Here is a 24,300-nt window from a genome sequence, read left to right as displayed (position 1 = left end):
GGTAACCTTTCAAGGCTTATTACTGCCCGCAGCAAGTAAAATCTGATGGGTTTTAAATTACAAATTGGCTTTCTGTCTAGTGTACAGAGTACATGCACATATTAACCCTAAACCTTACCACGCAACTCCATCCAAATCCATCACCCCATTTAAGGGGATTTTGGCAGATAAGCTTTGTGTTCCAAGTCCATCAAAACCCGCCAGCACCAGTGGTGGATTTTGATGGATTTGGTCCTGAAGCATTATGTGAAGCAGAGTCAGTGATGAATTTTGACAGACATGATGAAGTCTTCTCCTTAGTGAAACAATGCAAGTAGGGAGTTCGGGTTTAAACCTCCGCAATGGTCAACACGAAAATCTGTTGTTAGCAGAGCCATAAAATTGTGCAAGGCCTTAATCTGTTTAATACATAACTTATATTTTCAGTCACCAAAAAAATGCATATGAAGACTCACAATATTCAGTCTGCTTTATGCCGATACTGCATGTAAGGCCCCAGCACCAGCTAAGGTACATGTACATGTACATGTAAACTTACCAACAATAGCCTGCAAAATTTGAGCGCGAATTTCGACAGATTGCATCAATGAAGTCTCCTTGGGCTGATGAGGTTCTGGTTTGAGCGGACAAATAGCATGCAGTGTGTGGGGACTCGCTGGTTAGTGAAATGCCTGTACGACTAGGCGATTTTATTGATTAATTGATTCCAACGGAGCTAGTTTGAGAGTGGAACAGTCTGTAAATACATGTATAATCATGAATAAATAATGGCAGTGTTATCTTGGATGAAACTGTTGACACGATCCAAGGACAAAACTTGTTTGGAGGTCTGCGTGTACATGACGCGCATTTAAAAATACACAATGTACTTAAAGGGAATATACAACATTTGCAAACATCGAAAAACAAAACTACCAAGTTTTTGCGAAATACCTTAATAGGATGTTGGTAAATGACAGTCTAAAGCATCCTGTAAAATTATGGCACCTGGTACACTGTCATTTTCAAGAAAAGTGGTATTTTTGTATCAATTTCCAACGCTGATCGGCCGATCAGCGTTGGAAACAACTGGCTTTTTTTCAAATACCGGCCCCAATTGACCATTGCACTTGTTTGCAATCGATTACAAACCTATGAACGGGTACGAGCCAGCTAGACTGGTTCCCTGACCTTACAATTCCCCAATGTATGTAAACTGCTCTGTTTCTTCTTATATGGAGTCAGGGAACCAGACTACAGGAAAATGATCGTTTTTCTTGGTTTTTATAGCATTTTCAAACCCAAAACCTTCAAAAAGTCAGTGCATCTATATTTGCTTTATATTTCCAACCCCCCAATTCCATCCATTTCTGAAAATTACAGCAAAAGCAAATGATGTATATTCCCTTTAATGTACAATTTGCATATATGGAAGTACATGTACTGTACTGGTACTTGTACATGTATGCACGTGTGCAATGCATACGTGAAATTAACTGAAAACTGATGTTCACCAATAAAGATTTTTCAAACAACTTCACTGAATGAATTCTAACTGTTTAAAAAACTCTTGATTACTTGTACCGGTGCTGTGAACATGTACTGCATTAAAGGGAATATACAACATTTGCAAACATCGAAAAATAAAACTACCAAGTTTTTACGAAATACCTTACTAGGATGTTGGTAATTGACAGTCTAAAGCATCCTGTAAAATTATGGCACCTGGTGTGAAGTCATTTTCAAGAAAATGGTATTTTTGTATACATTTCCAACGGTGGTCAGCCGACCACCGTTGGAAAAACCTAACTATTTTTCAACTACTGCTCTAACTTAAACTTTTTTCAGTCCAAATTTTGTTTGCTATTGGTTACTTGTTCATGAACGGGTGCAGGCCAGCTAGACTGGTTGCCTTACCTTACAATTTTCCGGCATCTATAAATTGATCGATTTTATCTTAAGTGGAGTCAAGCAACCAGACTACTTGAACATTTTTGTTTTTCTTGGTTTTTCCAGCATTTTCGAACACAAAACTTCAAACATGTCAGTGTAACAATATTTGATCTATTATACTAACCCCTCAAATAGTTCATTTCTGAAAATTACAGCAAAAGCTAATGATGTACATTCCCTTTAACTATTAAAATTCTAAAATGGCTAATTACATGTATGCTACAAAAAGGACACTTTCAATCCACTTCAAGTGAAAACTATGAATATGTACCGGTACAAACGTAATAACGTCATGATAGATACACTGTATGCTGCTTTTCATAGCCCGATCAATGTCAATATTTACAGTTATCTGAGCAGTGCATCTACTGCACGTCATGACCCTTAATATGATTTCAAATTCCCCCTTTCACCAGATGAATGGAGAAAAAAAAAACAGAAAAAAATAAAGTCCCTGGGGCTGATTCAGGTTTGCAGCGGGAGCCAGGGAAAAAAAGGTTGTTATTTCATTGCCACTGTCTGACTGGGTAACCAACTCAATAAAAAAAATGACACAGCGGGGCCTCGATGCAGAGATAACGTCCACTGAAATTGTCACACTCTCTCTATCCAGTGTTTGCCCACTCTCTGTGCAATATGAGGCCTGGGCCTTCCGCTTGCACTGTGCCTTATCACTTTTAATATCCAGCTCTTCCGATCGTTATCGCGGCAATCTCCCTGTGCCGTTATACGCCGAAGACAAAAAAAAAAAACTGCTCTCCATTGCGCTGGCAACAAAATTGAGTCCACTGATAACTTGCTGGAAGGCCAGCCAAATGAAATAAAAAACTGACAAGATGAGACAACGAGACGTTGAGAATCATCAAAACAGCACAATAAATAAAAAAGAGAGATTGGTATCATTGATACAGGAATGGCTGACAGCCAAAACAATAAATCATCAATCCAGAGGGGAAAAATAACGAAAAAGGACCCCAAATCACTTGGGAATCTGATTGGATTCTCGATGCACGGAGTGATCCGCCGAGTGCCCTAGGAAAGCCACGTACCATGCCGCAAATATTCATCGTTTTGTGAAATAAAAGAACAGCTTGGTCGGGTACCGTACCTGTATAGACAGCCTGAAAGGGATCCGGTCTTTTAGGCACCCTGACATTTTTGATTGACAGCTTTCACACACAATGCTTTATTTCTCATCTACATGTAACATCAGCACAGTCCAATGTGTGTACATGTATGCATCCAAATGCATGCTCTATGGTAGCTCTACAGTGAAACCTAAACGTCCATTTTGTACTACATGTATGTCAGAAGTTGTGGTGGGTAAAATCAGAGATTTCAAAATCCAGTTATCGTAATTTTTTATCTGATTTCACCGGAACTTCCCATCCAGCTCACAGTCATGCCGACAAAAAGTGATGAAGAACTCACCATTTGGATGTGATTTTGGAATCATCACGCATTTTTGTGCGCGCTGCATTCTTTTCAGTTTGCAGACTATGCAAATTCCGTTTCAATCATCAATTTGAATTGTTACCGCCTCGCTCAGTTCATTAGCCAGGGGAGACACTGGGGTGAGGTGCCGCATGAAATGCCCTCCCAGTAACTGGGTATAGTTAAATGACCACTGGCCCTTTACAAAACCACTCCAGAGCTGTAACGTTGTAAAACCAAATGGACGGAAACTCTCTGATAGGTTGAATGGGCAGGCTATTCATATACCAAGAAGACCACTAGCAAATGAATGCAGTAACAAACAGAGACCATGGAGCAAATTGGAACATGTTTCAGTTGTTTTCTTTAGCCTGTGTCACACAAAAATGGAAGGCTTACATTTCTTTAAGGTTGGTTGCGAATATCTAGTTTTAAAATCGAACCCGAATAGTGGAATTCAAACCATTGGATGTAAATCCCACCACTAGTAGCCTAAAAAATAAATTGACTTTATGTTGTTTAATACACGTACAGGTACCGGTACACTACAAATTTGTTGAAGGGAGCCACCAGTAAAGTCACTGAACCAAACGACCAATTCAAGCTTGCATTCCGAGATGCCCGATTTGCCATCCGCAGTTACCGGAAACCCTTTAAAACCATCTTGGATCTTATGTACCGTAACTGTTCAGCACCATCACGTTTAACTCAATTAAAGTTTAGTTCCGTCTGGACGCGCGTCTTGGTGAGGTACATGTGCATGTACTGTAGCTACTTGGCACGACACTGGTGCGGTAACTGGCTCCCGGGATCCCGCGCCTTATTAGATTTCGAATACCTCCTTAGCTCTTGCATGCTGAACATCACATCGTTGAAATTCAGCAGGCAATGTCTGACTGACGTGATCGGAAGACCAAAATTTCATCTAAGACATCGCCTCATGTACGATGCGGCAAAAGGTTAGTTCTCCTTTAATAACCCCCAAGTCCCCAGGCACTTTTCGTGGAGAACTTTCTTAAATGCTTAAAATCAGAAAGAAAACCATTGGCACACTCTTGTACTTCAAATTTCAAGGGGCATTCTCAAGTTCCATGTAGAGGGCTGGGCTCTACTTTCCTCGATTCATCGGCAAAATTTTCAAATCCTCTTTGTGGATTTTGTAAGATCTGGAGGGAGGGTTAGGGTGAAAAACCTTCAAGATGTAAGAAGAACCTTGGATTACAAGACACTATCAGTTAAAGGTAATGCAACATTTGCGTTTGCTGTAATTTTCAGAAACAGATGGATTTGGGGGTTAGTATTTTAAAGCAAATGTGACACTGACCTGTGTTCATAGGTGCTGGAAAAATCAAGAAAAAAAATGCTGTTCTTGCAGTCTGGTTCCCTGACCCAACTTCAGACGAAACACAGCGAGTTGTAGACGTCGGCGAATTGTAAGGTCAGGGAACCAGACTAGCTAGCTTGCACCCGTTCACAGATGTGAACCGTTTGCAAACAAAATGTGGACTAACTAAATTTGGTAAAATGGGGGCAATCATTGGCCGACCATTGTTGGAAATAAAAACAAAAAATCCACTTTTCTTGAAAATGACAGCACATCAGGTGCCATGATTTCACAGGATGCTTGAGACTATTATTCACCTACAGTCAAGTAGGGTATTTCACAATAATTTGGTAGTTTTGTTTTTTGATGTTTGTAAATGTCATTACCTTTTAAATCAAGTAAGATCTTTTGTATTGCAATGTACCTTCAAATCAAGTGAGATATTGAAAAAAGATAGTTTTGTACATGTACCTTTTGACTAAATAAATTTATTTTGTCTGCATTCAGGCAAACTATCTTGCATTCTCAAAAAAAATTTGGGTAGGTATTTTGTGCAGAAATAAGCTTCCCAGGATTTCGGCATCATTCTAACAGTAGTTGAAATCAAAAGTTCTGCAAATGGCAATTTATGCAAACTGATACAGGGGGGAAAAAAAGTACATAAGAAATAACACTCTGCATGCCTGGTGGGCCAATCCTTTTAGCGAGTTCAGCCAAAGCTTGAATCCCCACCGTGTAGCACTTTGGGCGATATTTACTTAATATTGTGATTTTAATTTCAGCGTGCTGAATGGCTAGACTCTGCTTTCATTAATGCCTTAATTGGCCCCCGGTAATACACGACTGGTCTTCATGAATTTATATGGCGAGTGACTCGCTGGTGCCCCGCATGGCTGTGCAGTGTCACCAAAAGTCAATGTGATTATTGATATGTACAGGTGAGGTTAGAATTTTTTTTAAATGGTTGGGAAAAAGTGATTTAGCACATTTAATTTTTGAAAATCAGATTCGTGCAATTTAATGTGCTTAGAATGAACTTTCCAGTACCCAATTCGACTGAGCAGATTCGCTTGTGCAGGAGCCAATACGGTAAATGGTCGGAAATGTTAGTTGTACCGGTATGTCCGAATGTCATTTCATCCTCTGTTACTGAATGCACGCCTCTCTTCATCTCAACACACAGCACCTCATATAAATGCAGTTAGGAAAAAAATACCAACAACTTTCTATTTACATCTGAGCAACAATGGGAGGAATATTACATTCAATAGAGATCTCTGACATAATATGGAGGCCTATTTTTTATTTAAAATTACATTCACTCACACAATGGTATGTGTGTACGCGCCATGTGTGTTCAGCTGCTGAAACCACTCGCGTGATCAAAGCGATTTGGGTTTTCTGTGTCAAAATGGTGTACATCTCCAGCCACTCTCAGCGACCGACCTAATTGTGCAAATAAAACTCATGCAGGCCACTTAAGAGCGTATCAATGAACGCAGTATTGATGTCAGGAATCTTTAGATCATCTGTACCGGTAGCTTTTTTTTTTGGTCCCCAAAAAGAGGAACATCTCGCTCCCTGCGTCACTCCACACCAAAAGCCGGTAGCTGCGGGCGCCCGAGACAGGGATGCCACCAAGTCTCGCGCGGCCACTGGGTCGGAAAAGCCGCTTTACCTTAAGGCAATTACCGACTCTGATACAGTGTTATTTAATTTGCGAAGGGAAGCCGTGTTAAGTGCCCGACAGCGGCGGCAAAATGCCGCAGGGTTCTTTCTTTTTTTTTCCCTACCTGACTCTTCTCCGTAACAAGATTTTTGCCAAAAACTGGTAGCTTTAAACCCTATTCACGAGTAAAATATGTAAATATTTGCTCAGATCACTCATTTTCATGTGTGTAGACTGTAAGCGTATGTAGATTCACATTTCGCAAAAACCTTGCGTTACGGTTTAATCTGCACTTGACATTTAGTTTCATTATACTGTGAACCACGTACATGAACGTGCAAATATCCGAAAAGTATTTGTTCTTTTAATAATTGGCCTACATGTACCCTTATATTACTAACTGCCCTGCCATACCGAGTGTGTTTTACTTTGATTGAACAGAGCTACAATCTGATAATAATACAAGAAACAAAAAAAGCAAAACCTAGAAAACCAATCAAAGATAAAAGCCATCTTTTCCCCCAAGTGTAAAAATAGATCTGGTAAAGCTTTTATCTCTTGCCTCAAGCAAAATACATGTAGACCAATAAAAACTTCTTATTGATTAGGTAACCCACAGGGGAAACTTCCCATTTTGTTTTGATGCCATAAAAACCCACAATACATAGATCATTATCAGAACGGAAGTGAATCAAAGCAATAGCCAGCACGATAGAAAAAATATCAGACAGGCTTCCATCATCATCATTGCATTTTGAGGAACGCGACCTCGGGCAATTGTTTTACAGTGCCTTCTGCAGTTGCAGGGTTGCACAAGTTTTAGGTCTCTCAAAGGCTTATCTTTTTTTGGGGGGGGGGTAAGTTTTATCATTACTGTAACAGCTGCAGATATCTCTGCTGGGAAAAAAAAAATTACCTCAAAGGTTTCTCCTTCTCTAAAATCTCAAAAAGTCATGCTTTAAAAGATGCTTTCCAAATGTTATTTTCAAGTTTCACCCTGAAAAATAGACTTTATATTTAAATTGTTATTTTGCTAGCAATACAAAAGTTATTCGCTTTTGAAGGAGACGTCGGACATAAAAATCCGCCCCCACTTAGTAATGAAATATTTATAGGTGGGCGTGGACAAGCGGGAGTTTTTTTTAAATTGGCTTGTCTGGCTCCCAGACCTTTGTTCTTGAAAATCAATGGTTCTTGAGTCTGGAGTGCTGAATATACATGTACATGTATGTACCGGTAGCAACATTGAAAACTGGTGTATACATTAATAGTTGTTTTCATCAAATGACGTCAGCCTGCCCCCACCTATTGTACAAAATATCAAATTACCGGTATATGCAGCCCTACAATAATAATTAAGCATAACTATAATATAATGCATTAGGCCAAAAAAATATATATATTTCTGCTTCCGGTTTCCCTACCAACCCTATTCTGACAGCCCCTACCCTAATTTTTTTTATGGGAAATATGAGGAAAAAAGCCACCCAAAACCATCAATTTCTACTTTTATTCACTTGACTACACACAGACACCTCCATATGATCGTACACACAAAAAAATTGGCAAAAAAAAAATTTCCCTACCTACCTACCCTATTTTCAAATGCCATGTAATCGGAAGCAGAACTTTTTTTGGTGGCCTTATTGGCGCAAAAACAATCCATCTGAAATAAAAGCATGTTTTCAGAGGATTGCAAGCATCCAAATAAGCCCCCAAAACATCAAACAAAGAGCAGGAGTAGAGCAAACTTCAAGGAAAGCCCTCTACGAAACTTGCAAGAGAAAAAAAAAACGCACGAGAAGCTGGCACCTTTTCGATGGAATTGTTCCGTAAAGGAACCCCATCCAGTCATGGACACGCATGTGCAGTCCTGTATGTAGTAGAGCATTCTGTTCAAGCTTGCAAGACAGGACTTACAAGGGGCTCTTGAGAAGTGGCGAGTGTTCCCGACCTGGTTAGTTGGTCAGGTTTCAAGTACCCAAGTACCCAACACACAAGACGGGTATTGTATGCCAATAACCATTCTAGATACAGAGTTTAAGATTTCTGTGAAGAACCTCCGAGCGGATGTGTTGAAGTGATGCACAATGTACTATTTCACATAGAAAAACATTGAAAGAAAAACAGAAGATGCAAAAAAAGGTCAGTTTCTAGTACCATACATGTACATTTACAATGTATCATTGAGCCAAGGGCCATGGATTTAGCCATACATGTACATGTGGTACATGTAGCCGACACTGAGGAAATGGGGAAAACTTTATACTGTACACGTATGTTTGTACACGTTAAGTACATGTACACAACATGATTATTTGATTTGTGTAATGAAAAATTGCTGATTTCAAAGGTTCATAGTACAAAACAAAATTGCGCTTAGATACCGGTAAGTGCTTGTCATATGTACACGTATACATACATGTACATTCTTCTCTTATCGTTAGAAGCAACTTAATGCATTGATAATGATAATAGGCATTTTTAGGCAGTAAGGAAAACAGACAGGTCTCTAATTATCATTGCTATTATAATTAGTGTGTGAAGAAAAAAAAGGTTGGAATGTACAATGTACAAGCAAGTTGCTTAAGATATTGCCACTGTCTAGGCGAGGCTAAGGTACACACACTTGTATACAGTGCCGAAAAATCAATACGTGGCCATATTTTGGATACAACAGCTATGGTACTGTGGTTTCTCGGACAGGAAATTAAATCCAAATGACCTCTCCGTGTGAGAAAATTTAACCAAACACAACGACCCACGGGGGTTGGATTTGGGGTCAAGATTCGGATGAATCAGGTCACAGAACATCCCTGATGTGATGTATTTTTTCTAGGGGACAGAAAAATACCAGACAGATGACTCAATGTCACCTCGAATCCATCTGGACTTGTTTTTTGTCAGCATCTGACAACTATTTCATTTCAAGTTTAGTTGATATACTCCCAGTATAAATCTGTTTAGCCCGATAAATTCTCACCAGAGAAAGCAGTCTGCAAGTTGAGGGAATCAAGTGAATAATGATATTGCATGAGCAGAAAAGTCTAGCTCCTTGCTTGATTAGCTTCAGGCCAACACGACCCAGTGTGTTGAGCAGAAAAGTGTTCATAAGGTAAACAATTCTTCTCATGATTAACAACATCTATGGCAAACTTACTCAAATGTGTTGTTATGACAATGGTTGGGCCAGTAAAATTGTATGGACTGCGCTGGCAATACACACAAGAAAAAATGCACTTTGCACGTTATATCCAGTTTCTGAAAACCTAACATTCTAATATACAGTGTACAATGTAGAAATATACATGTAGAAATGTGAGCCACTGAATAAATTACACAAAGAAATACAAAGAATGGTTTCACTGTAAACAAAGGCTTGATGTCTGTGAATGTAACCATCAACATACACGATGAGCAAACATTACATAATGAACTGAGCATGTGCATCAGCTGTCATTATGACATTCAAGTTAAATAAAACTGAAAGCAGAACCTGAGAAATGAAAAACGATACATACCAACTTGATACAATCACGGTACAGCATACAACAAGACAGTACTTCTTTCCTTTTTTTTTGGATAACAAAATCCAAGTTCTGTTAAGTAATCCCACAAAGGACTTGGAACACTTGAGCCCAACCGAAGTAATATGTACACACACGCACGCGGTGTTGTCGCAGGTAAGGAGGTCTCTTTGTGCATGTGCTTTAAGAGCTACAGACTCGTGTGTGTGTGTGAACCAGTCACGGCTGTTACTGTCAATAGTGAGTACCGACGGCGAGCGATTCATGTACATGTATGGTGTGCCAGGGCTGGCAAAGAGTTGGAGCTTAACTGTTCAGCTATGTGGAAGGTTCCATTCGGCTCGGCAGGGGTGTGTGTGTGTGTGCACACGCGCTAGACAGAGGGACGACAAAGTGTCAGTGTGATAATCAACTAGCAATTGTGGATGCTGTGGTTGAATTGTCTGCAGCTTTTGTGGTTTCTCCCCTGGACCTGAATAAAAGGCGGCGACGATTGGGTTTGGGGTTTTTACATGTTACCAAATGCTGCTGATTTAGTCTTTTCTAGAGATGTGATACAGAAAATTAGCTGATCATGCCTGTAAAAAATCAGGTTATTAGGACCATAGAGCAAAGGATTCTGGAATTATTGCTGAACACTTAGCACTATCACTTTCCAGAGGATGTCCAGTTCAGTGGGTTAATGCATATTAAATATATATTATGTATAAAATATATTAAATATTTATTCACAGAATCAAGAAGACAATAATGTTTGTACAAATGTACATGTATGTTGCTTATGGGTGGATACAAAAAAAAACGAAACCGAGATATGATTGCTATAAATTGGAACAGAAGTAGGGCACGTGTGAATCATAGCAAGATATCCTCTGTTAGGGTTGAATGTCCTCTTTAAAATGACACCCTGGTCATGTCATTACATTCACGGTTGACTGAGCAGTGACCAATTTTATGAAAGGGTCTATTTAGAGACTTGCGCCACTTCTCAATTGTGGTTTTTGTTGTGTCAATTGTCACAGAGTGAAAGGCCATGGTTGCCAATCAAGGCAGGCGGGAAAAAAAAAGAAGAGATTTCACCATGAAAAGTGGCGCAAGTCTCTAAATAGACCCTTTCATAAAATTGGTCACTGCTCAGGCAACCGTGAATGTAAGGACATGATCAGGGTGTCATTTTAAAGAGGAGATTCAACCCTAACAGAGGATATCTCCCTTTGATTCACACGTGCCCTACTTCTGCTCCAATTAGCAATAATATCTCGGTCTCGGTTTTTTTCCATCCACCCTGTAGTTTGATTAAATATTTTTGAAAAGTTGGCCTTAGAACAGTCTGTAAGTACGTACACTGTACATTACTGTACATGTACAATGTACTTGTCTAGCATCTATACAGTGCTTGAGAAACAAGCCCTTCGTTTATTGAAGTGCTGGTCATTTTATTGGTTACAGTTGGTATCGTATCAGAACAACATGCAATTTTGTAAGCAAGTGTGACGTGGTCTATATGTAGACGAATCCGGGTACATTATCACAGTATACTCAAGAGGTCCCCATTCAATAGAGAAACCATTGTGACGCTATTACACCAAAAAAAACTGCCCTGTGATGGATTATCTGAACAATAGCTAGCACAATGCTTTCTCCATTGAAGAGGGCCTCCGTGATAGCTTTGAAAGCATGCCCGGATTGGACTGTACATATACATGTATGTATGCGACGCTAATGCTTACCCCTTACTTGCTGGGTTAATTAAAAAAGGGTATCATCCAAAACCACATTCCAAGAATGACAGCTAGAATGCTCTTGCCTCCCCTAGACACATGCTAGATGGTGCACCTCACCCTCATTATAACACACAGTCTGAACGGGGCTGTATGCTGGGAATAAGTCATATGGGCCTATTGATTAGTAGCCTAGTCTGTCTTGCAATCCTTCTCAATAATCCATGGCTTCATTGTTGTGGACCTGCGGTGTCCAAAGCGCAAATGTCTTGAGCTAATTATAATTCAACGAGGGGCTTTTTAACAGGCTAAATTACATTACGTACATGTACATGTACCAGTGTAAGTGTGTGTACTTTCTTACTGGTTGGGTAAATGTCCGTAAGGTGTTTGTGTGGCACAGAATAGATACATGCATGTGATACTGAATCCATGCTTTTGAGTCATTGTGAAACCACTATCCAAAATTTCCAAGATGTTTTGTTTTGGCTACAGAAAGTACAATGTGCAGATCAAATAAAACGTTGGCAAATATGCAAAGTTATACGTTACCTTATACACGTAGAGAGAGAGAGTGATCTGGTAGTCATGCTACAAGGTGCATGTACCGGTACGCGTACTTTGCCATAGTGTATCAATCATATTGACAAATCCCCCTCCCCCATGAAATTTGGAAGCATAGACACACTGAATTGACACTAACATCCTAAACATTATTCCTCTAGAGGAACCTTCATGAGCACTCTAAAATCTATTAGTGAGCAAGAAACCAATGTCATGTTGTTTGCACTTCAACTTTCAGGGGTGAACAGGCCATAAAGTAAAGTACAGTGTAACATTTTAATGGATTGTAATGGACTGTACTCTCCTCAATACAGCATGCACGTCAACCTAAAAAAATCCGGAATACAGTACATTCAGACATTACACTAACAATATTGCAAATTGGTGACTATCGGTAAAGTTTTGACCAGTGTTTAGTACCAAGATGTTCACATGAACGTGAATGCCAACTGGGAAGAATTTTAAGCTCCATACAGCAACATCGACCAAACTCGGCCTGTGAATTTAAATGTACGATATTTGGGTTTAAGAACTTGGCTGGTGCGTTTTTGTCAAAACATATGTGTATATATGTTTTCTGTTAAAAATGGACATGCACGCATACTGATGCCAGCAAAAAAATCCCCTTTTCAACTTACACAACATTTCAAGTGTCCACACAATTTATGTGTAAGTTCCAACAATGCACATTTAATGCAATGATGGAAGTGCCGGGTACCTGTCAAAAGACTTCTATCTGAAACAGCTTTATAATTCATCGGACGTTCAAAGATACATTTAAAGCTATAGTCCATCATTTGCAGCCATCCGAAAAGTAACTGACGTAATTATTGTTGAAAAACATTCTTGGTTGAAAGATAGTAAGTGGACTAAACTCCCTGTGAAATTATTCTTTCTGGCAAGCTGTCATTTTGAAGTAATCAACAAAAGAAGGCCTTTCCAACGGTGCGAAAATTTAAATTAGTAGTTCGTTTTGTTATTCGGCAAAGCGGGCGCAAGCATTGGCACGACGCACACACGCGCGCTATAATTCGTCGGATCAGTGCGCGACATCGCGTATAGCTGCAATTCAAAACATGATTCAGCAACTTTTGTTTTGAAATAGAGATCCTAGAATGCTGTTTTTCTCGGAATATACAGCTGAAGCCGAGCTGAAACTTCATCAGGTTAGTTGTTCAGTATCCTTCATTAGATTTTGAACACTTGTGTTGCTTCAAACGAACAAAATGCACGAATTACAAATGATGGACTACATGTATATCTTTAAAGTACATGTGTACAAGCAGTTTTTGTCTTTATCTAATTTCGTTATGCAAACAGAGTCGATCAAGCCAATGGATGCAAGTATTTGTTCATTTGTCAGCCATATCAAACAGTGTGCACACGTACCGGAAACATGTGTAGCCCAACTATAAAGTGTACATGTAATTTACGTGTAGTCGTGTGCATATATGCACAATATTTGCAGTAAAAAATGTTATGTAATATACATGTTATGTTAATGTACTGGAAACGCGGGTCAATTTTTCCAAATAAAAGCTGGTACATGTACGTACAGATTGTTGACCGTCGTTCATGGTACCATACATGCACTCAATGACTCGGCCTTAAATATTATTTCTTTTAATTGGAAGGAAAATCTGGTAATTTTATGGTGCCAGTTTCGACAATTTTGGTTCAGCAAATCAGGGATGAGATTGTCAATTTTGAAAAAAGTCTGAAACTGAAAGTCTGGAAAGAAAGATGCATATCTTTCTATACCAAAAATGTCTTTCTCTCAGATTCAAAAGTCTGATTTCGGACAAAAGGTTGAAAAATCTCATGCCTGACAAATGGAGAAAAAAAAAAGGTTTTTCGAACATGCTGACGTGAGCAATTGTCTTCGGTTCAGTTTAGTTCCGAAATGTCATTTTGGGCAAATTTGATTCAGTTCAGCAGTTCTGCAGTTCGGCAGCAGCACTATGTGAATTGTCAAATCAATCATTATTCCAACGCTTCCCTTTTAATAACATCTGTCAAATTCAAATGCATTGTTCTATTCTAACCACTTTCAACATGTGTAAGAATATCTTCAAACAAACGCCTTTTTTTAATTCAAACTGCCTATGTGTTTTCTTTTCTCATTTTGGCACTGGCAAAATCTTCAGATGAATTAGAGCTAATAAATTTTTGCACTACCAGATCGAGTTGATTTTCTACCTAAATCTGTCAGCCTTAAGTAGTAGATTATTTACGTGAAATTGGAACCCCGGATTCCCTCAATTCACGATGAAAATATGAGTTTCCCCTGCTGATCAATATGTGTAATCTGGCCGGCTCGACGCTGCCAACACTCGGCCGCTAAATAGACAGGTCAAGATGAGGCCTTCGGCAGGATTGTTTTTCCCTAACTCAAATGTCAGATTGTCCATCAAAATGAAAAGACATAAATCCTCCGCCGAGACTTATCCCGCGGTGAAACCTAATCGGGCCCTTGCCGCAACGCAGGGTCCCCTCGGCGCGGGGCTAAGCTTTTTTACTCCCCTTAATGTGCGCCAACAGTACAGAATCAATAGAGCGCAGGAATGCTGAGCTCTCTTGCTTTTATTATTATTTTTTTCTTTTCAAATTTTTAATAAATCCATTTTTTTCCCTGTATTTGAAACTTGAAATATGTCGTTTTTCAAAAAGGGATTTCATGTCTTGAAAGCAACAATATTCAAAATATACATGTAATACGTAAATTATATACATGTATGTACAATGTATCGTGTGTCGGGTGCGCAACTGGTAAGCGACCAAAAAGATGAAATTCCAAGCTTAATACAAGACCTGTATGCTGTTTTTGCAATGTTTAGTGTGAAATGAAAAACAAGAAAAATCAGCTGATCTGAGGAAAAGCTACCTGCCCGATGTACATGTATGCTGTAAAAGTAGTGAGCGACCGTCTTTACAAATTATACGGTGTACAGATGTAAGCTTTCTGACAATCAGTAAGCACTTTTTTGTGCAGATTTCAGATTCAGATTTGTCCATTGTTGTACACTCTAGAAATGTCACGCCAGCGACACTCGAGCTACATGTAGTTTACACACACAGTAGGAACCTTTCTCACTCAGTCAAATCTAATGCAGGTCATTATCTGAAAGGCAGCAGCGCAAGACAAGGGGTCTCAAGAGGATGATGAAAAAAAACGCCCAAGATGTTATAAATTTTAATTGTATAAATTGTGTGGTTTTCTTGGATGTCAAATGCCACACTTTTGTTGAAAGCCACTTTCGCCCATGATTTGAGAGCGTCCATGAATATTAACTCAACTTTCTTCTTTAAAATCGGTGAAATATCAGCCACTCTGCTACCGTACCTGTTCTTTAGATTATTTTAAAAAGCGCTGTCAATTTTTGACAAGCGCAGGCGCACGCAAATCCAGACGAAAGTTTGATCGAGCGAAAGTTTGATCGAGCATCGGTGACAAATTCAGTTGCCAAATGTTGGTACGAATTAAAGAGGAATGCGATGAGAGTGTGCATCTAAGGAGCCAGGATCATCCTTGGCATTTCGAGGAATCCCGTTGAAAATCTTTGCAGCCCTTTTAAAAGTGCAGCACTCATAATCTAGGGCTCCAATGGAGTCGGAGTGTCTTCTTAAGGGTGAATTGAACCTATCGGCATTGTAAATCTACTTTGGAAAACCAAGAGACGATTTAAAACTTGGGAGGCAGATTAGATGAAAAGAGATAGGGATTTTGAATGCATAGAAATGGAGGAAAATCAAAACTCTACATCAGTTTTTTCATCAGCACATGCACATGCCCGAACTTATGTGTATACACTCTCATGACTCTACATACAACGAACATAATGTACATTGCATAATATATGTGTTCATGTGCATTGCACATGTACACTGGTCCACATTTATGGAAATAATTATATAATATTGGACGGCTTTGAGTGGGATACAAAAATATATATTGCACAAGTGACAGCAATATTGCACAAGCCGAAGACGAGTGTAATATTGTTATAGGGGTGCAATATTTTCTTGTATTCCCCCCCCCCCCCCCAAAAATTAATCCAATTTTATTAATATTACTATTTATATCAGGCTGACTTGATCCGAAATACATGAATTTCTCGTCTCTGTCTTGTAAAAATCGCTGACCGCTTCCTCAGTACTCTAACGTTAACTTAAGAAAAATACCTGCAAGTGAAAGCATTTCCAGCATCTCAAAATTTGTCAGTAGCTTCTTCTCGGGTAGATACACTAAAAAAATATTTACTAGTGTCATCTTGGTTGCTTTCAAGGTATTTTCAGCGTCTCAAGTTCTCACATTTCGTCAAAATCTTTGCTAACCGAAGTGAATCTCGCGCTGCTTGAAGCTGCCATTTTTGATGACAAAACAGTACCGAATGCACGTGGGCAACCGCTGCACTCTGTTCACTGGTTAACAACTGGGAGTTTCTACACTCTTTGATTGAGCGGGAACCAGCGAAATTTTTTAAACTGTCCGGATGAGGACAATATCAAAAATAATATTGTGGTTATCCAGGTACTACTGACATAATATTGCAGTCATCCGGGAGTCCAGGTACTTTTTACGAAAGCATACTATACGCTGATTTATTTTAACCACTGGAAGCCCGAGATACATTGTACATGTACACTGTACTTTCCTCATAAAATAAAATCAGCAGAAATATGTCAAAACTTATTATGATATACATACATGAACATGTATAGAAGGCCCACATGATGATTTCAAAATTTCCTATATCAGATGGCAATCGGCAATCTATCACGTTTCTGGTGCCGTCTTGTCTGCACACTTAAGGTAATCACCTCCATTAAGAAAGAACTTTAGCATTTTTAACATGCACACCAGGTGCACGTGATGTACATTTACATCTATAGGCATACATGTACATGTAGCTGGCTGTCACTAAAAAGACTGTACACCCATATAGTGTGTACTCATTCTCTCCACACTGCACCACTCTACATAATCTTTTCCCAGGTTTTTTCTCCTCAGACTCCTGTTTGCACAGCTGTTCAGACTCCCCAACTTTCTCACTGATCAAGTGACCATAATTTTGAAAACTTTCCAGACCGTTCACTCGAAACCTCAACGACGGTACTACTGGCACAACTGAAGCATTCTCAACTCATGAAAATATTCATAAGAACCCCCCCCCCCTACACACTTGAACATGACACCATCATAATGGCATTCCATAACCAAGCTTCATTGATCTCATCAAGCGGGGACTGCGACTTACAAAGTGTTTTCGATTTTCCAATTTCTGGGGGGCTCATATTCACCGACCCACTGCAGACGATATCAAACAGGTACTTGTACTTGCTGGGTAAAAACGTCAAATGTACAGAGCCACACGTTCATTTATTAATTCTGACCACCTAGGCATTTTTTGGCTTGGAACCATCCTCAATCCTGCAAAATCCTCCAATTGTCACCATGTACAGGGATATAAAAATTGCGTACACTAGAGCTGTGCATCAGAACCGGGGAACCGGGAACCGGGTACCCGACCGTTGTTGATGTCAGGAACCGGTTCCAGATTATGGGATCGGGTACCCATGACTAACTTTACAAATTACGTAGTAACTTCTCAGACAATGAAAAAGAAAGCTTGTGAATGTCATTTGTGGGGAAGTTTTAAAAATAAAAACCAGGCTGCGGTTGTGAAAGTTGCAGTTCACACCATAAAGCTACAGAGCTCACTGTGCACACTTGTACCGGTATCTTGCTGCTTTGATGCACCGATGTGGTAGTACATGCACATGTATTATCGTAAGGACCTATATTATCTTAATATCTAAATTTTGGGGTTGGGTTTCTTTAACGGGTACCCAGGTATCCATGTCTTTTTCAATCGGGTACCCGGTTCCTGTACTACCCGTTAATGCACACCCCTAGTACATGTACAACCTCAATACTCCAAAATCATCTGTTATTTCTTGAATATGTTCAGTGGAGGGGTAACCACTGCCTGAATCCTGCAAAATCCTGTAACAACCACTGTAACACATTGAGACAGCCCGGATGATATCCAGAAGCAGTGCGGATGATATCCAGGCACAATCTGGGCCTCATTTAGCATGGCTGAACATAAATAATGAAGGGCAGGACCTACGACCTCAATACAATACATCCTCCAAAATCAACTGACACTTTTTGCCATTCAACCTCAATCCTCCAAAACCGACTGGTTGATTTTGGAGGACTGAGGAGAATTAAGGTTTACCCTCCTAATCTTCGGCACTCCACAACCCTTCAAGTTTTGCAAAACCAAATTATCCTTTTACCCATAGAGTTAGCACCCACAGTTTACACAAGTTTATGTTACATACCTAGTGTGGACAATTCCTTTGTTTTCGTGTACTGTAGTTAACAAAAAACCTCTGAAAAAAAACTCATTTTACTCACACTGTGAAAACGCTTTCAACCCATTTTTTCCCCTATGATTCCCTTGAGTGTTTCTCTTCATTTTGCCACGGATAAACCTAACCCAAAAATGCCTCTAAACCTGTTTTCCAGAGAGGGGAAAACCTTGTGTGGACATGGGCAAGTCCACACAACGTCGCTGCTACATTTGTACCTGGTTTATGTGGACATCTTTTGTTCAGAAGTCCACACACTGAATGTAATGCTTTGTACACATTCTGCTGAGGTAATCTTCTGTGGAGTATGGATAACACTTCAATTCCCCACATAATTCTTTTATGTGGTTAAGCTCTGGGCAAGCAGGTAGATTCGGTCATGCTTCACTGCTCTCCATCCACAGTGCTGTTGTTTTTGTATGTTGTGTGCAGTTACTCTCTGTGTGACACAGTTACTTTAACACTTCATATCCCTTCAGCTGAAACTGACCTGCAGGGTTTTAAAGTGTTTTTTCTTACACATTGCTCTGAATATTGACTTCCTATTAGGAGGGTTAACGAATAGAATTTTTATAAGAAATGGAAGGCAGTTGTCAACATTTTAAAATCAATACCAACGTGAATAATAGTATTGAGGGGCAACTCGACCTCTGATTGGTTAAGAAACCTAAAACCCTACAAGGCTGCACATCAAGGAATAAAGTACACATGTACAGCCCAGAGATTGACGACTTGGTCCGCACTGCTGTATATTTCAACAGTCATCTTTGATGATACTATTAATAAAAGATACTCTTAATACCGGTAAAACCGTTGAGGCACAACGGGGGGTTACCGCGGATGAAATGAACTGTGTTATTTGCTGGTATTACTTGTCCTCGCCCATAAATCAGTGTTTGCGTCAAGTCTTTAAGTGTAGTAAGTGTATTTTTGTCCAGTTCTAATAACAGCAACAGCGAAATGCCAATTAACATAACAGAACTGCCAGAATTTTTATTTCTTTTAAAAGAGTTTGTGTTTTGTGGGATGAATGTAACTTACCAGGAGGTACACACATTGATCACACACAATAGGGACCATTAAGAAATGGTACGTGTACCATTGTATGCGGCTCGGACAAAGTTGCTGATTAAATTTCCATTTTGCACGAGGTTATTTCATGTCGAAACTATGAACAACATGCATTTCCCATCAAAATGTTAAGATGTATATGTGTGGGTGTGGTAACCGGCTAGTTTTTCAGAGCCGCATACGTATCCCGTACCTGCTCCAGTTGTAATGCTCCCTATTGTACAGCGCGCTTGAACATGTGCGGCTACTCTCAGCATGCCCCCGTTATGTCTACCAGACACAACACATAAATTCACAAGCCTTGGGCCAGGTGGAAATCTGAGCACTATCCTTACAAACACTGTGACAACATGTCAGATATGTACTGACTCCTTGGCAACTTACGTTACACACGTGAGTGTTTTTACTCGGCTTCTTGGGAGATCACAATACACCTTTCACATTAGTATTCTTGACACAATTGAGCAAGGAAAACATGCTCCGTGAACAAAATACAAAACTGTCGTTGTCTAACATACCGGTACATATACATACACACGCATGTACGTACCGTACCTGTAGAAAAAAATGGATTGGGTTATAAATTTAAACTACATGTATAAGGTTGCATGTCAACCAGCAAACTTATAAACAACCGTGGTCACATGTTGCTGTACTGTAAAACAAGTACAGGCGACCTCCTTGCAAGGATTGCATGACTTTCCGTTCTGTTTTTTTTGTGGGGGGGGGGGGGGAGGGGGGTCTCCTCTAGCACTCCTTGAGGAAAATTCTGACAAAAAGGCAGTGAGATTGTGAGAGGCATTTTAACCCTAACCCCCTAGGCCCTTTTTGCTAAGAACCATCCTCAATCCTCCAAAATCCTCCAAAATTTTGCAACTCCGCCTAAATTTTTCAAAATTGTCAGACAGTCCTGCCTCAAAATGCATTCATCGTCAATCCTCCAAAATCCTCCTCATCCCAAAATTTTGCACTCGTGTTTAAATGAAGGATAACCACCGCCAAATCCTTCAAAATCATCAGACAGTCCTGCCTCAAAATGCATTCATCCTCAATCCTCCAAAATCCTCTTGTGCTTCAATCACCATTCATCCTCAATCCTCTAGAATCCTCCAAAACTGCCAGGATGATTTTGGAGGAGTGAGGTGGGTTAGGGTCAACTTAAACCCTAACCTTACTCCAAGTTATTTGAATGGACCCTGATGAATCAAGCAACGTTCAATAGCTGTTGACTACATGCACATAGATGATGCACTGAGACCACATTTGAGATGCACAGTGGGAGCAACACCCTGTGTTCACGCAGTGGTTCATCGTCGTATGGCCCAAAGTAAGCATGACGATTTTTTTCTCTGAATGTGCAAGAACCCAGAGTGTCTTCACATCAGCATCTAGCCTTTCACCAAGGCCATCGTGGCTTAGAGCGGCGGAGCTGCGAAAGCACGAAGCGACTGGAGCAAAGATTAAGTCAGCACGCACGAGTGGTGAAGCCACGAGGCCTTTACGAACTTGATTTTGCAGTTTTGCAGTTTTGCGGTTTTGTTGTTGAATGCTGACTCCGTCGTTTCCAATTGGTTGGAATTTGCTACCCTTTTGGGGTACCAAAAATCGAGATTATAAGGAAAAACATAAGAAATTCTTGACAAGTTGGAAAAGGCCTCGTGGCTCCACCACTCACGTGTGTGGTCTCCCGCTCCAGTCCCTTCGCAGCTTCCCCGCTTTGTCAAACACTGGCAAGTTAAGCCACGATGGCCTTGGCGAAAGGCTAATCAGCATCAGGCATCCTCAGCAATGTGTTTGAATGTCTGTAATCTAACAGTGATCTCCCCCAACTCTCCCAAGTCCAAGTCCATTGATTAATTGAACCATAACCTTCCCAAATCCTCCAAAATCCTCTTTGCAAAATGGAGGATTTTGCAGGATTGAGGCTGTGTGGCAAAAAGTGCGTTGCTGATTTCGAAGGACCCAATGTGACAAGGTCTTGGGCCAAACCTTGTGTTGTTTATGCTCAGCCGTGCATAAATTTAGGCCTATATTATACTTGGAATCCTACGCACTGCTCCAGGATGTCACTGACTCTGGCTCAACATGTTGACAGTGATTGCTGGAGGATTTTGCAGGATTGAGGCAGTGGTCACCCCTCCAAGGACCACATTCAAGAAACAACGGAGGATCTTGCAGGATTGAGGGTGTATGCTATTGTTACGTGGAGGCAGTTGGAGGATTTTGCAGGATTGAGGTTACATCCTAGCAAAAATGCCTGGGGAGTTGGTAAGTGAGGCCTGCTGAATCGAACAGGACCCCACAGCTAGAATGCAAGATGTTTTATTCACTGCTTACTACTAAGATCAGCAAAACCGAACAGAATCTTTTTGTTATGAATCTTGTTGGATTCGGCATCATTCAATTCCAGTTACCCAGATCAGTCTTCCATGGGGCATTCATGATCCTCTGAATGCTTGCTTTCCCAAATTAGCGAACAAAAAAAAATATATGAAATGTTGCCTGAATGTGTTGCATCATTTCAGCAATGCAAATGACTACCATCATAAATTTCTGTCCAAGCCGCTCAAATTGTTGTTTGAGGGGCCGGGGAAAGCACTCTACATATATTTTGCGCTTTTATGGGCTTGTTAGCTCTTGCACTATATTGCTGTCCACAGTGCAGGCACAGAAATTACCATGTACTGGATTGCAGCAGTGCCGTTGCTGAACATCACTGTAGATCAACCATCAACAGCTAATGATGAAATCAGACAGTGACAGCGGCTATCTTCCAGACCGCATTTTGATACAGGCCATGCACAATCCTGTATCTTACTACGCATGCATGTGGATTAAATACCAGATGACAGACCTGACCTCATAACACACATGTATATATGAGGACAGCCAACTGCCTCTTGGTTGCTATGCCTCTTGGCTGTGCTGCCTCCGCTACAGTTTGATTGGCCTAATTCGCCTGCACGCTCATGCATCACGCTTAACCCAGCACCCTATTGTATTGGTACGCACGTAGATATAATTTACATGTAAATCAGGTTGACCCCTATACATCATAGGTCAATCTACCATCGTAGGCCGGTATCCGACTTTAAATGGCTGTCCACAATAATCTGCCGTTTTGAGTCTGTGTACAGACTTGTTCAATGCTGGCCTTGTGTACTTACACTCTTCAGTCAAAATGATGTGCTTCTGAGACAGTGCAGATGCTTTCAGGTCAGAACTTGCAAGACGGACCTCTAAAGTGTTTTTCGTCTAACCTGCATTGAAGATGAAATGCAATTTTAATTGTTAAATTTTTATTGTAACAACGGCTGTTTGATGATGTACTGTGAGCGGTCCGCAAAACGACGGTCGCATAATGAATGTGATAGCAAGAAATCTAGTGCATTATCAAACAGCCGTCGTCCTGCAATATAACTGGCACGTGGGTGGTGCTGCTGGTAACCGTAAACCACCGTTAGCTTCGGGTCCGAATGGTCAGATCCCTTAATGTTTTGGTCTGGGAACAAGCACCAACTACTGGCATTGTTTTGTAAACAGCTCAGTTGGCTCGGCAAATGCATGGAGCGCGCACTCTGAATAGCACCGTAAAATACCTTTTTTTCCCATCTTTTTCAGCTTGATGGTATTCTCATTTGGGTGGTCCCTTTGGTTCATGAACGATTGCTCCATTTTGTTTGCAGAGTGTCTTCTTGATACGTTGATTAAAACGGAAAATATCGGCCCCGAACCCTAACCTTCCCAAATACTCTACAATGCTCTTTTGCAAAATGGAGGATTTGCAGGATTGAGGCTAGATGGTAAAAGTGTGTGGCTGATTGTGGAGGATGCACTGTGTCAAGGTCTTGGACTGGACCTTGTGTTGTTCATGCTCAGCCGTGCATAAATTTAGCCCTAGATTATACTTAAAATACTCAGCGCTGCTAGCTTTGCTTCAACATATTGACAGTGATTGCTAGAAAATTTTGCAGGGACGGAGGGAGAAAGTGTCATTATTAAACACACTGACCTTAAAGATATGGTCCGTCATTTGTAATGTGTGCATTTTGTTCGTTTGAAGCAACAGAAGTGCTCAAAATCTAAAGGGTACTGAACAACTAACCTGATGAAGTTTCAGCTCAGCTTCAGCTGTATATTCCAAGAAAAACAGCATTCTAGGATCTCAATTTCAAATCAAAGTTGCTGAATCGTGTTTTGAATTGGGCCTGAATTCAGCGTCCGAGACACGTTCTCACTGAGCCGATTGCAGCTACACGATCTCGCGCACTGATCCGAAGAATTATAGCAACTGCGCGCGCGTGTGCGTCGTGTCAACGCTTGCGCGCGCTTCACCAAATAAAAAAACGAACTACTAATGGAAATTTCCAACGGTGCGTCTTAAGACGCACCGTTGGAAAGACCTTTTTTTTTGTTGATTTCTTCAAAATGACAGCTTGCCAGAAAGAATAATTTCACAGGGAGTTTAGTCCCCTTACTATCTTTCAACCAAGTATGTTTTTCAACAATAATTACACCAGTTACTATTCGGATAGCTGCAAATGATGGACTATAGCTTTAACCACTCGACCACACAATCGCTTGTTAGCGCTGAGGGTCTATTTGATGTAGTTAAGGTATCCATCGAAGTAAGACTAATGAATATTTAATAAATTAAATATTCATGATGGGGTATTG

General features: G+C 40.3%; 1 protein-coding gene across 27 annotated transcripts in view; it reads right to left on the bottom strand.

Moving 5' to 3' along the window:
- LOC119735706 (CUGBP Elav-like family member 2) overlaps nucleotides 1–24,300 on the bottom strand; it is a 108,700-nt gene that overhangs the window by 82,573 nt on the left and 1,827 nt on the right. For 25 of the 27 annotated variants that reach the window (XM_038209565.1, XM_038209561.1, XM_038209575.1 and 22 more), the window contains exon 2: nucleotides 22,791–22,883. The gene's annotated coding sequence lies outside the window, so the exon portion shown is untranslated. Of the gene's footprint in view, nucleotides 1–538; nucleotides 645–9,880; nucleotides 10,180–22,790; nucleotides 22,884–24,300 lie in introns of those variants that run through there. The other 2 variants (XM_038209562.1, XM_038209564.1) reach the window with 2 other exon arrangements.

The sequence above is a fragment of the Patiria miniata genome, unplaced genomic scaffold, assembly GCF_015706575.1.
Source record: "Patiria miniata isolate m_02_andy unplaced genomic scaffold, ASM1570657v1 HiC_scaffold_29, whole genome shotgun sequence".
NCBI lineage: Eukaryota > Metazoa > Echinodermata > Asteroidea > Valvatida > Asterinidae > Patiria > Patiria miniata.
Note: the sequence above shows the minus strand (reverse complement) of the source record. Positions and strands in the feature narration are given on the sequence as shown.